Source organism: Camellia sinensis, chromosome 14 (genome assembly GCF_055761805.1).
Source record: "Camellia sinensis isolate YWXY chromosome 14, ASM5576180v1, whole genome shotgun sequence".
In the NCBI taxonomy this organism is placed as follows: Eukaryota; Viridiplantae; Streptophyta; class Magnoliopsida; order Ericales; family Theaceae; genus Camellia; species Camellia sinensis.
This window is the reverse complement of record NC_138974.1, coordinates 29,172,284-29,187,992: the sequence shown is the minus strand read 5'-3', so window position 1 is coordinate 29,187,992 and position 15,709 is coordinate 29,172,284.

Sequence of the window (15,709 nt, the reverse complement as noted above, 5' to 3'; positions counted from 1 at the left end):
GCTACTATATCCGGAAATGGAATATTTCATTGATTAACATTTCTCAGAGACCCATCAACATGATGAGAGATTGTTGTGCCAGAGGGCCTCAGAATACACAAGACAAACTCAAGAGATTTACATTGTTGGGCAATTGCCTACTCCACAAAGACAACTTGATTTCACTAAATTTGGAGAAAATTTACAATCACTCACCACCTAAATATTTTTGGAAATAGGAAACCCGAGACTCGTGCCAAAGGCCACTTATCCGTCATCACCAAAGTGTCTCGGCTTAGGAACTTAGGTACGAGATGGGAAGGTCATAAATTAAGCATCTCACTTGCCCAATCAAATATCAGCTTCTACTAATCATGATATGATTTTTATTTACATTATATGCTATTGTTCCGATTATTAGGCTAACTTACTATTTGCTGCACACAAGTATAGACTAATTTGCAAAAATTGGAAAACTTTGATTTCATGTTTGTTTTGAAATATTTTGAATATGTAACACTTGAAAAAGTGATCTCATACGTACATTGGGGCTGTATGGGAAGTGGTTTGGGCGGCTAATATAGCCCAAAAATGAAAATCAGCCCAAAAGCTTATCTGTAGCAAACTTTTGCTTGATTTTCAAAAAAAAAAAAAAAAAAAAATTGATTTTCAGTCGGCTGCTGCAGCAGTGCAGCCTACACTGCCACCAACAGTGTAGGCTGCAGGTTTGCTAAATTACATTATCACCCCTATTCCTCAATCTTTTAAAAAAATAAAGTGAAGGGTAAATTTGTAATTTCAATTTAAACATCATTTCAAACACTTTTTTCAATACAACAATCAACCTAAAAATTTAACTCAACTTCCCAAACACAAAACTAAAATAACCTACTAAAATAACCAAAAAGCCAAATAGCCTACTAAAATAGCCACTTCCCAAACGAGGCCATTATTCAAATTATCCCAATTCAAGTAATTAGCCTTCATCCACGGGCATTCAAGAGTTATACCACTTAAGCACTTAGCCCCATGGTAATCATGCTCGACATGGCAACAATCACACGCATGCAATATGCTAAAGCAATAAGTGCTAACCTAGTACTCCGGGGCAAGCTAAAAGAGATAAAACAAAAGAGTTATAAAACAAGCATGCTGTAACTTGACTTTTCGTACTCCTTTCAGAAGACGAATAGCCTTACAGTATCAGACTCTACCTGTGGTTCTGAATCTAATTTCATAAGTGCAATGTGAAATAATGAAGACACAAACAGAGACCAAATCTGGCAATTCTTTTTGGAAAATTGATGTTTGAATCAAATGCCAAAAATGGACTGCTTTGCCAGATTTACAGAGTCGCCACCTGAATATTTTATTTTGAAAAATTTAGGAAACCTGTGACTCGTGCCAAAGGCCACTTATCCGTCATCACCAAAGTGTTTTGGTTCGAGAACTTAGGTACGAGAGGGAAATGTCATGAATTGAGCACCCCATTTGCCCGATCAAAGATCGGCCTTTACTAATCATGATGTAATTTTTACTTACATTATATGCTCTTGTTCCGATTATTTAGACTAACTTTACTATGTAATGCATACAAGTATAGGCTAATTTTGCAAAAATTGGAACACTTTATTCATGTTTGTTTTGAAAAAGTGTTTTGGATATGTACCACTTGAAAAAGTGATCGCATATGAACATTTACTCAAATTATTCCAATTTAAACAAATAGCCTTCATCCACAGGCATTCAAGTAATTTATCAATTAAGCATTTAGCCTTATGGCTAACATGCTAGACATGGCAACAATCACACTTATGCAACGTCCTAAAGCAAATAAAACCTTACCTCGTACTCCAAGCCAAAAGAAAAACTAGTTAGAAAAATGCATGATCCTAACTATGCAATATGACTAATGTAACACATTCAATATGCAATTAAATAGGCTCGGCTACTAATCTGGCATATGAATCAATTTGATAGTATGCAGTTTAAACCCATATTCAAAGAAGTGTATAAACGATGAAGCAAGTTAAAATGATGAATTGAGCCCCAGTACATGCAAGATAAGTGGATGCAAACATGAAGTATGCTAAACGAAACATGATGTCCCTAATTTAATCATCATAAGCGAGTAAATAAAAGGGAGAAAGACGTGGGGTTAGAAGACATACACATTATTACAAAATTGTGCCCTCACATAGGAGGGTCCGAATGTCCGAGTGTCTAAATTAACTATTTATTACAAATCCAAATGAATAACAATTGAAGGGCTGTCTAATTTATTATAACAACAATACATATGAAATACTCGTGCGATGCTCTTCGGAAGCCACTCTGTCTGCCTTACTGGGAACTGCTCTATTTCACCCTCAGTCACTACTGTAGTTACTACTGCTAACCAAAAGTGTATGGTTTGCCACATATTGGGGTCTGGCCAGCCTGCAATCGGTCAAGCTCAAATAAATCCGACTATGCCTTATTTCTTTGCAAAAGACTGTTTATTTGTGCCTGAGGTGAGAACAGTGCAGACAGGGTGTTCCAAATTCTATTTGTCCCTCTCACACTTCTCTGTCATGGGAAAGCCTCGAGATAATGTTGGAATCGTTTCTAAAATCATTAATGAACAAGTTGATTGCTTAATGATTTTGGATACAATTTGTACAAAAATTTAATAAATGAATGGAACTACCCCTCCCTCCTATCATAGAGTGAATTCAAAGAGGGAGGTAGATACGCTTCAAAGTTTATCTAAAATATCATGAATTGATGTTAGACAAGCCTTGACACAATAGCCTCGACATAACGTCCGGCCAAATCCAAGCAATATAACTTCTTCTTTTTTTTTATGTTGGTTGGTTCATTTTAGCAATTTTGTTTAGTCCTTTCCATTCTTTAATTCATTAAGTCCAAGGTGATGATTATGTCCACTAAAATGAGAAGCATGCCAAATAGGAAGTAATTCTCAACATGAAAGAGAGATTATACCGTTGGCGATGAACCTCCGTGAAGATTAAGCCATTAAGCATAGATCTCTAGCTCATATTTTGAATAACCATCAACCATTTGAAATCACTCTCAATTTAAAGAAATGGATGATAGGTTGCTTGTTAACAATTAAACATGGAATTTTAACAAAGAAAGGTCAAGAACAACATACAACAAGCATCATAAGAGAACTTATGATACGACAAACAAAATAATCAAAGCATAAACTAGTTTATCAAATTAGGACAACCCTAATATAGCCCCTAAGGTTTAACAAAACAATAGTTAAAACAAGAAAAATATGTGGGAAACACAAGTATATAAGCTTAGAATAAGGTTCAAGGAATGGTGGTTAACCCCTCTACCTTTGGTAGCTCTTACATCACAAGTTTCAACCCTTAAAATCAATCCCAAAACAATATGAAAACACAAGAAAAAGATGAACAAAGATTAAAATGAAAGCTATACCTCTTGTAGAGAAGGTGTTCTTGTTGTAAACCAAACTTGATTTCAAAACACTCTCAAGTTTGAGTTATGATTTCCAATTCTCAATCAAAGTTCCAAGTCCAAGCTCTTGCTATGGTGTGTATGGATGATATGAGAGTATGAAGATGGCTTACAAAAGAGGAGATTCAACTCTTTGATATTTTCTATACTTAAATCTAATCCTTGATATTTTCTAACACTTCATATATACTATTCTTCTCACTCCAAAACACAGGTCTGAGGTGTCTATTTTATAGAATTCGAGCAGCAAATCAAAACTATTTGCAGAATTGAACAGCTGGCAAATATTTGCTCAATCTGCTTGAAAAGTCAAGAAGGCCGGCCGGGTATTGGTATCCACGGCCGGCTATCAGTGTAATTCTACTGGTTCTCAGTTTCAGGTTCAATGCAGGTTGGTACAATGTGCAAAACTGAATTTCTGGGACAGAAATACAGTGTGTATGGCAGGTTGGGATTGTTTAGAACTTGAAATCGGATTTCTTTGTTGAGAATTCGAAACCACTTACACAATATAACCTTCATCATCGAGTGTTTGGAATAAAGCGCCTAAGTCTTACGAGCGGTCAAAATTGGGGTGTCTACACATGCCCCTAACTAATGCAACATGACTAATGCAACACATGCGATATGTAATTTAAATCGGCTTGGCTACTATCATGGCATGTGATGCAGTTTAAGCACGTTTTCAAAAAAGCAATAAATAACAATGTCAGTTAAAATGATGCGCTGAGCCTAATGCATGCAAGACAATGGATGCAAATCATGAGAAATGCTAAGTAAGCATGATGTTCTATATTATCCCTCATAAGCAAGTAAATAAAAGGGAGAAAGATGTAGGGTTGAAAGACATGCACATTATTACAAATTTTCCCTTGCGTAGGAGGGTCCGAATAAATGAATTAGCTAAGCTAGCTAACTAATTATTACAACGCCGTATGTAACCAACTATTCTAACAAATTAAAGAATTACAACACACTCTAACTAATTAACACAAATTAACTAGTTATACTAACTAATTAGTTACATTACGAAAGTAATTAACTAAGTAATTAATTACAAGTTCACTAACAACATACTACTATTAACAAAAATCTAACGGGTCTCGAGGAGCAAGGAAATGGCTTATGTATGCACATGAATTTCTCCCTCGAGAATGCCTCTACACTGTTTTTCACCTCAACCTTTACTCTGCTCTGTGAAAAAAATGTGGTACTGCCTGGCTGAAAAAGGTGGCTGGCAGGCCAGAAGTGGTGGCCGGCCGTCCACTAATAGTGGCCTTCCGTACGGTAAAGGTGGCCTGCTGGACACTAATGTTAGGTTTCTCCTACTGCAATAGAGCACAAACAGAGCATTCTAAAGGGATGTTTGTCCATCTTGTCTCTCCTTATCATCAGCCAGCTTAAAGGAGGGGTAGGCTCGATTTGCAAGTCATCAATCAGTGCAAATGCATTGCATGATGACGTATGAACCAAGGGATACAATTTTAATAAATGCACAATTAAAGACTCATGAACCTCCTCCCTATCATGATATTGATCAAGGGAAGCAGTTGACATCAACTCTTGAACCATTTTCATCACTAACAAGTATGAAACGACTCAAGACTCAATGGGTTCAATTAACGGTCGATTGAACCCAAACCATTTTATTATCTTGCTCCATTTTAAGCTATTGATTACCCCATTTAATTACCTTTCCATTCATTAGTCATTTTAGTCCAAAATGAGTATTAAGTCTACTAAAGGAGAGAAGTGTCAAACAAAGGATTATTTTGGGCATGAGAGAGATGTCATGCTGTTAGTAATGAACCTCTGAAAAGATTAAACCATTAAGCATAACGATCTCTATCTCAAGTTTAAACAAACAATCGGTTTGAAACGACTCTCAAAGCAAGGAAGAAGCCAAGAAATGAGAGAAGTACAAAGATGATTAGAGATGATCACAAGTATGGAAAGCTTGAAATAAATGCTATCAACTCAATTAGGTTGGTGACGAATGCCTAAAACACCAAACCTATGAGGACCATTACATTACAAGCATGCAATACAAAACATAAATGACATGAACAACTTAAAACAGTCCTAAAATAGGCTAAAATAGCACTGAAATTAAGGTAAAAATATCTACAAAAGCAAGCGAAAATAATGGGGCAATTAAGCTAGTAAACAAGCCAAATGAGGGCAGGCTAACCCCTTCATTTTTGGGACTTCAAAACAACATTTTAAGCCTCTGAAAAAACTCTAAAAATCATTAAGAAAAAGCTTAAAAAAAGTAGATGAAGAGATGGAAAACACAAGGGTAAAAGCTTAGAGAACAAGGTTCAAGGAAATGTGATTAACCCCTTTACCTTTAGTAGCCTTAAACCACAAGTTTCAGTCCATAAAAACAGTTGAAAAACGGTTCAAAAATAGTAAGAAAAGATAGAAAAGAAGCAGTGCAAGGGAGCTAGTAGTTATACCTCTTGAAGAGAAGTAACTCCTTTGTTTACAAACCAACAAGTTCTCACTCTCAAGGGCTGAGATTTGAGCTCAAGAACCTCAGCAAAAAGAGCTAAATTTTTTGTTTAGGAAGTGTAGAGAGAGAGAGAGAGAGAGAGAGAGAGAGAGAGAGAGTGCTATGCAAGTTTTGGCCCTTTAGGAATTTTTTATAACCTAATTTCAAAAGGGGTGGTCATCTATATATAGAAAAACATGTTACTCTGTCAGAAATATCAGTATAGAGACAGCTAGTGCAGTGCATGCACCTGTGGTGACAGCTGGCATAGCTGGCAAAAAGATCTGGTTTTTGACACAAGTGGCCGGCAGGCCACTAGTGGGTTATGGTGACACTTGGATGGCTAATCCACTCAAAATGGCCTAATTTTTCACAACTAGCCGGCAATACACTATTAGTGGCTGGCCGGCTACTTTAGTGGCCAGCCAGACAAAAATTTGGTTTCAAACCCAACTTCAAACAGGCATATCTTCCTCATCCAAACTCGTTTTCAGGTCATTCTTGAGTTTAAATTGAAGCCCCAGAAGACTACTTTCCAATGGTGATAGCTTCACATCTAAAGTGTAAGTGTGAAAAGAGATGTGCCTATTTTAGTAAAAGCTGCTCATTTCTTTCTTAACGGTTTGATGCCCAACCTTTCTCCCAACTAGTTTTCTTCACTTCCCTTCTATTTCCTCCAACTCCAGACCTATCAATAAGATGTTTTTAAAGATTTTTCAAAGAGTTCATCTCCCTTCCACTTATTTCCACTTTGTCCTTACTCAGTTTACCAAAAAGTGCAATATTTAAACGAAATGCGAGCCTCAGAACATCGTAGAAATATTTGGAAAAATATTTTGAAAAAGAGGGTTTTAAGGTCTAAAATAGTTTTGGTCAAAATGGGGTGTACGGTTGGGATTTAGAAGCTCTTCTTGCTGAAGAAATCAAACATTTGTACAACATAACTTTTCATCATCAAGTGATCAACTTGAGACACCCAAGTTTTAAGGGCGGTAAAAAATGGGGTATCTACAGTTGCTCCTCTTTGACAGAGCTCGAAATCATGAAATGACGTGAGTGAATGTCAAAGCCCAGAGACGACCCATTTTGACAAGGCCATAAGACCTAGACAAACAAACAAAATGCAAATGCAGATGTAGTTAGTTGAATCCGAGGGTTGCCTACGTATCCCGTAGCAAAGAATCAAACCAGCGTAGTTTAGGAGCAAGATGCATATAATATACAGCGCAATGCAATAATATAATCAAACCACAAGTAGTGCTTACGACACAAATAACATAAAGAAATGGGGATGCGATTCAAACTATATTTTATATAGAAAAGAAGTGGGCACAGCCAAATGACACATAACACAGGCTAAGTGCCTACATCCTCAATACTGGCCTCAGCGCAGCATGGATGCTTACATATGACAGAAACATGTTTCAACGTGAAAGGGGTGCGAGCACATACAGAACTATGTTTTTCGCAGAAATGGTGCAAGTAATTGGGTGGTATGATATACGTGAGGAATGATCTGCCGGGGAAAGATGTATTGGGAAATAACAATGCAATGGAATGATAATGATCCTAAACACATTACGTGAAAAGGATGGATGCAACAAGATAGAGTATGATGCAATGGGTGCAGTGAATAAGGGGCACAGGCCGAACTACGTTTTACCTAGAAAAGGCATGGACACAAAGCAGACCACGTCTAACACAGAAAAGGTGTTGACACCCTCAATACTGGCCTCAGTGTAGCATGGGTATTTACACATGACAGAACTATGTTTCAAAGTGAAAGGTATGAGCAGATGCCAAACTAAGCTTAACATGGAAATAATGTAGGTGATAAAATGGATGTAATGAACAATGTAATAAATGAATAGGGTGACATACTCCAACCACGTAGGAATCGCGAGAGGAAGAAGAACAAATCCCAAACACGTTGAAATCGTGTGAGGAAAGGAACACTCTAACCACATTGAAATTGTGAGAAGAGGTCCTGAGAAAACTGCTCAGAGTTGCGTTCCATGCATCCTGAGATAAATTCAAAACACGCTGAAATCGTGTGAGGAAGGGAACACTTAAACCACGCTAAAATCGTGAGAAGAGGTCTAGAAAACCACTCAGGGTTGCGTTCCACGCGTCCTGAGATAAATTCCAAACATATAGAAATCGTGTGAGGAAAGGAACACTCTAACAGCGCTGAAATCGTGAGAAGAGGTCTTGAGATGATGCGACGGATGCAAAGAGTATGATAAGTTTGTGCGATAGATGCATAATGTATGTTTTAATTGTGTGATAGATGCACAATGTGGTAAGATCGTGCAATAGATACACAATGTGGTATGAGATTGTGTGATAGATGCACAATATATGATCGGCGATAGATGCACGATGGGGTATGATCGTGCGACAAATACACGATATGTGACAAGCAACGTAATGGATGATGTTTAGAAAATGTATTAAACAAACAAAGAGGCGCTTTAGAAAGCACCTCATGAGTGAGTGGCGATGAACCGCTCTACTCTGATGGGCTTTTGTGTTCTTCGAACTCTTACATTTAACTCACAGTTCAAAGATCTTCAAATACTGGCAAGGGATAACTCTTGCATGTAGAAGCCACGGATGCTGCTTTTCTCCCTGATCATACTTACAACTTTTCCTATTCTCTAAAGAGGTGACAGACTAGGTTGGTTCAAAATCCAAAAATGAGGCACATACACGCTACCTCAACCTATGGGGCTGCCATACAAATTTCAAGCTGGGGATACACCCTTGGGTATTTAAACCAGACTTTAGTCTTGAAAATTCCAAACCTTTGTGTTCTAGGCATCGCCATTTGAACTTTAGTTTCCACTGTCGCAGTTGGTCTCCTAGGAATTCATTACAAACACAGTCAAGACGCCTCTGGTAGGGAAATGGTGTTCGAGGAGAGCACTTTGATCACCATTCTGACTTGAAGCAAGCTTGAGGTTAAGCTTGAGGATGAAGTACACTCATATTCCGAAGAAATGACAAGGCCTGAGAAGGTGCATCCGGAATGCAACCTCAGAATTTGCTGAAGTTGAAACGAACTTAGATGCTCCAATTTTTCCTTTTCTTTTTTGCTTTGTAGTCCGAAATCTATGCAGCTTCAGATATGTCCTTGTTCTGTAGCACCCTCTTTTGATCAAGGTTGGACCTTGCAATTTTATGAAAGAACGAATTCTGTTTTGCACATCATGTTGAGAATAGCACGACACTTTGAGCACAAAACAATTTATTTTTTGAAATTTGGAACTGAGAATAAGTTCTTAATCGGGTATTGAGCCTATGACTGACCACAGTACACCACGACTCAACAAAGGAAAAACAAAGTAAAACAACCTAAACACATCTACTCATTGAAATCAAAACAACTACAAACAAGACTCAAAACAAACAAAACCATAAACACAACACTTAGATGTTTTCCAATGGTAGGAGACCTCTCGGTTCATAGGGAGCCTACTTCTCTAGGTATTGTTTCCTACCCTTTTCGTATTTATGTCTCTCACATCACTTTGGCCCGCAATCTCTATTTCTCTGAAAAGCCATTTCCTCTCTTTTTCTCTTAGCGCACATCTCTCTATTCTTTAATCTCTCTTGTTTTTTTATCCCTTTCCAGGTGTGGTTGATGGATAAGCTGAAAGTTGTGGACCCTATGAGGGGGGTTAAATATCCAACTCTATTTCTAGTTCGTGCTTCCCACTCGGCTCGATACCTCACTGCTTGGAGAACGAGAAAGCTTTTTGGCCCTTGCTATTAGCTTCAGTTGTGCCCTTTCTGGTGAGTACGTTGATAATAGGGAAAAGATAGAAAACCTAACTCGACTGTGCCCTTAGTTAATCATTTTGACTATTTTTTGTTTTTTTGGCTTTCTGCTAAAACAATTTTAACCAACATAAGAGTTAGATTAATATGCTTGTTCGACTTTCTGCTTTGAAATCATGTAAGTCAGGCTGTGAGCACTAAAAATTTTCCTTTTTTTGGGTCCAAGAAATGGTCCAATTTTGGAAAAATAGAATAATTTTCGAGAAAATTAGTAAGATTTACTAAAATCCTTAAAAACAATTTTTTCAAATGGCCACTACCCGACCAACGAGGAATTAACTCTTGAGATGCACAACCTCAGATCTGAACTTGATTTGTCTTACAGTTGAATGTTCTAATGGAATAGGATAATCAATTTTGAATGAAGATGAGCACAAAGATAAACCAATTTGCACATGGATAGGATGGCCAAATTTGAATAAGGATAAGCCAACCAACATGGATAAGACAAGCAGGTTGAAAATGGTTGGGGCCAAACTTCAGGATGAAGTTGCCTATGTATCCCAAAGATGGGAATCAAGCCTTACGTAGTTCTGGGGTTAAGGTGCACTTGGATATTAACACTCTCCTTTTGTACTCTAACTTTTGCCAAAGCCGCCATTTCGGGTTTTCAACTTTGCGAGCTCTATTTTTCTTTCTCTTTCTTCTCTTTTCTTTTTTCTTTGTTCTTATGTTTTCAATTTTGTTCTTTTTCTTTATTTTTGCTTCTTTTATTTTTTCATTTTTTCATTTTTTGATATTTTTCACATTCTAACTTTTTCCTGGGTCACCCTTCCAGGTTTTTAGCCCAACAAGCCTCTCAAGAATGGAGATTTTTAACTTGTCCATGTTAATTTGGTTTTGAGATCTCTAAGCCATTTGAATCTAGTAGAATGGCTACTGTTCGCTGATGATGTAGTCTTGATGATGTAAGGACCCATCCAATTAGGTCAGAATTTGTCCCTAGTGTTGTGGATAGAAACCCGATTGTTCTTCAGTGAAACAAAAATTTTTTCTCTTAGATTCTGGGATTTGGCTTTCTTGTCAATCTCCATCAGCTTGAGAAATGACCCAATTTTAAATCGTCGAGCACATTTGACCTTTTTGCCCCTAGTTCAAGGACTGCTTCTAATCCAGCTATGCAAGCTTCCTTTGATGACATACGACCTTATTGCCTCTAGTTCAAGGGCTGCTTCAAATCCGGCCATGCAAGCCTCATATTTTGGTTGATCGTTGATCATTCTGAAAGGTTCAAGGTTTGAAAGCAAAGGGTTGAGTCTTGAGGCCGAGAGTGATTGTTGTACGATCTCAAGATCAATTCTAGGCATGTCTTCGTAGGACCATGCAAAAAAAAATATATTTTTGAAATCTTTTAATAAAGCGACTAGTCGCTCAGGCTCCTCTGAAGACAATGTAGAACCAATCTGGGCCAAGCCAGAATATTTCTCAGTACTCACATTAACAGACATGATCTCATTCATTAAGGGCTTAGCGAGCCTCTCTTCCTCTCAGTTGATCAAATTTTTGCAAATCACGAGGAATTCCTTCCTCTTTGTTTTCATCACAGTTTTGGAAACAATTTTGAAAAACTTAGGTCAATGCAATGATTTAAAAGCACAAAAAAGTAAATGGAAATTACTATCGTTTCATTCAGAACATCTGGCTCAACTTGCTCAATGATAGAAACAAACGCAAAAGAAAGAGTGAAAAGACAAACAGAAACAAATAGGGAAGTGATATCCAAGTTTAAAATGCCCAAACTCACCTAACCCTAACACAACAAGACTAACTCAATACGAAAAGACTGACCCAATACCCAAGTTCGAAAGTAAAATAAATAACATTTTCAAAGTGCTAAAATAGTGCGTGCCATCCACCACATCTGGAGTAAAATAAGCGCTATCAGCAGGTGGTTCATCCCCGATCACATAGTCATCTTATCCTCCAAGTTCATCGATCCAGCGCTGATAGACCTTGTAGGACCCAGTGGAGTGATGACCTTGTTGTCAATTAGATTTTGTACTTCATGGCGAAGGCAAAAACAATGATAAGTGTCGTGGCCAGTTTGCTGATGGAAGGCACAGTACTTGGCAGTATTATACTTGGCTAGAAGGGGATTAGGGAGAGGCCGAGGGTCAAGGGGTTTGAGATGGCCTTGTCTTATGAGGATTTGGAGAGCTTTGGATAAGGTCACGTAAAGGGGATTGAAGGTGCGGTTACCAGTCTTGGAAGGATTGACAGAGGGGTTGGCAGGTGTTACTTGGGTTTGGAGATCTCCGACGGGTGTAGAATTGGAGCTGAAAGAGGTGTTTCTGGAACGACAGCCCTTTTCATGGTTTATCCCTGGATTCAAAATGCCCACAACCTGAACAACAAAAGTGTCATCCACAGTCTTTGCAACAACTGTAAGCACTTGCTGTTTACTCTGCCCTTTGATCTTCAAAGCCTCAATAGCCCACCGAAGATGTTCATAGGGATCAATGCATGCCCCAACCTTGTTCTTGCACTTGTTTCATCGTTACCAAGAGATTGGGTGGCTATATCGAAGTGAGGCCCATTCATTGTTGACATGTCATTACCCAGACTTGAGATAGTTTCGGGTTGGCCCTTTCCAACTACAGCTTGTCCCAAGATTGGGGAGCCCTTTGATGTGAAATTCCTAGTATGTGATGTGGTTGATAATGGAACCAAGATGCCAAAGGTTAAATCTGCCACAGTTCTCTGAAGATCCTCAACCATGCTCAACAGCTCAAAAGTAGTGGGCTCGGCCATTGGTGCTCGTGGTGTATTTGATAGGGTTTGAGATGATTAGGGTTCAAGTGTATCTATCATACATAAGTTCATGCTTTTTGGAATGAACACTTCAAGATTGGGTAAATGGGCTGCGATGATGTATATGTTGGGGTTATAGATGGATGGCAATGTATGGATTAGGTTGAGGTGTGGAGATGATGGGCTAGTGGTAGTATAAGGTCTTTTTGGTGGAGTTATGATCTCGTCGTAAATAAGATCCTAAATCGTATGACGGAGGTGGATGCAATGGTTTGTATCATGACTCAGTTATTGATGATAAGCACAATGTTTTGAGGGGTCATGTCTTGGTGGAAGAGGATTTGTGAGGGGTCGGGGTTCTAGGAGCTCTAGGTGCCCTTTTTCTAGCAGTGTTTTCAAGGCTTGAGAGATACTCATGTAAAGAGGATGGAAATTTCGGGCTTGGGGCCGAGTTGAAGTGGTAGGTTTTTGGCTATTATTAGGAAATTGATTCTTGATGAGGGTGGTGACAATGTTTACTTCTGAGCATTTCGCAGCTATGCTACCACTGGTAGTAGTATTGGAACTACGAACAACATTCTTCCTCATAGTCTCATTACCTTCCACAATGATCCATTGTCTGATGACATCCTTGATTTGAAGCCCAATTTCATGGAGGTCTTTAAAATTGAATAATGGAAAGACTATCATTTTCTATAATAGCCTTTCATACAGATTTTTAATAATGATACAGACTTGCTCTTTCTTCGGAGGCATGTTCGCTATCATAGCTGCCTTTGTCCTCCATCGAGTAACAAACTCTAAAAAGCCCTCCTTCGACTCCTAACGCGTTGCCTCAAGATCACGCGTTGTGACCTTGATTTGCGTGTTGTAGGGATATTGGGCAACGAAGGATTCGACAAACTCCTGCCAACTCTGCTTCACAGAGTCCTCCAATTTAGCATACCATATGGCAGCTATTCCAGACATGGTTCGGTCGAATAATGACAACTTCTAAACTCGGGTCAAATCCATTAGTCGCGGGATATTAGAAAACAAGCGTAGATGCACTATTGGATCTCCAGAGCCATCGAAACGGTCAATATGCGGCATCTTGAACCGCTCCGGCAAAGTAACGGCGGATTCAGTATATCCATCCTCAATACCCGGAATGGAGCTAACCCCCTGCGCTTTCTTGAATAGTTTTTAAGTTTGTTGACTTTGAGTAGGGTCGTATCAAACTCAAACTCACAAGGTGCCTCAGCTGGAGCTTTAGACATTTGAACCAGGACTGGATCTGTCTAAACTGGAGGAATAGGAACACTCGATAGGAGTAGCTACATTAGGTGCATGAGAAGTAAAAGTCGCAGCAGGTTGCTGTTGTTGTTGTTGTTGTTGTTGTTGTTGCAACCTATTAGTGACCTTAGTTTGTCGGGCCATATCGTGCTAGAGCAAATCTACCGTTTACTGAAGACAGATCAGTAAATCCTCTAGATTTGTCGGAGACTAAGCCATGATAGGAGTAGATGCCCAGGATGAGGTGAACAAAAGTGATCTAACTGGTGAATGTCGGAACAGTGGAATTGGTGAACCTTGTATGCCCTCCTTTGTTTTACCACCGGCGAAAGTGAAGCAAACACCAGTTGCCTTTGAACTAAATTTCCAACCTGACAAATTTTATCGACATGAGTCTAGAGTACCTGGGGGATATCAGAGCCTTCTAAAGCTATGGTTCCACGACTACCTTGCAAAAGAGAAAACAGATAGCACCTTAGCCCATTTTCACTAGAATAGATATGATCACAGCTGAATGAATGTACTCCCCGTTGTATTCTGCCCCAAAACAGATACCAACTATGCCACTAATATGAACTTTCCTGTACAATTTCAATGTAAAGCACATACCAGTTTAAAAGAGAACCAAAACACCCCTATGAGGGGGTAGGGTTACCCTGTCCTAGTTTTTGCCATGGTCTAGGGTTTTACTACTTCAAGCAAGTAGTTCCACACAATCCTGCACAAGGGTGAGCATCCTGTCCTAGTTTGGAACAGTCTCTATGGCTTTTCTATATGCAATTCGGCCAAATGGTCAAAATAGGGGTACCTCAACAAGACTACCTAATATACCTCTCACACCTAACACCGAGAAGTGAAAGAAGGATCAAACGGGACAACGATAGTCCAGATACAAGGGTTGTGTTCCCAATATGGTAGAGCCCATGACCAGTCAGCCTTTTGGCAAGCTTTTGGACAAGTCTCTGGCAAACCGTCCAGGAATAGCAAATGACAAACACAGTGACTTAAGCGCACCAATGTAAATACAATGCAAAGAATATTTAAGTGTAGATAAAATTTCACATCATGAAGTTTGAGTCAAGTTCTCTAAATTCCCTAGCAGAGTCGCCAGAAACTGTGGCTTGCTTTTCGTGCTCCTTTTGGATACGATAGCCCTACAGTTCGGACTACCATGGTTCTGAATCTGATCTTATAAGTACAATGTGAAATAGATAAACACAAAAGAGTCCAAATTCGACAAATCTTTTGGAAAATTGATTTTCAATCAAAATGCCAAAAATGAATTGCTTTGCCAGATTACAGAGTCACTACCTAAATATTTTTGAGAAATTTAAGAAACCTGAGACTCGTGCCAAAGGCCACTTATCCGTCATCACCAAAGTGTCTCAGCTCGGGAACTTAGGTATGAGAAGGGAAGGTCATGAATTGAGCACCCCACTCGCCCAATCAAAGATCGGCCTCTACTAATCATGATGTGATTCTTATTTACATTATATGCTCTTGTTCCAATTATTAGGCTAATTTACTATGTGTTGCACACAAGTATAGACTAATTTGCAAAAATTGGAAAACTTTGATTTCATGTGTGTTTTGAAATATTTTGAATATGCACCACTAGAAAAAGTGATCTCATATGTACATTATTCAAATTATTCCAATTCAAGTAATTAGCCTTCATCCACGGGCATTCAAGAGTTATAGCATTTAAGCACTTAGCCTCATGGTAATCATGCTCGACATGGCGGCCATCACACGCATGCAATATGCTAAAGCAATAAGTGCTCACCTAGTACTCCGAGGCAAGCCAAAAGAGATAAAACAAAAGAGTTATAAAACATGCATGCCCCTAACTAATGCAACATGACTAATGCAACA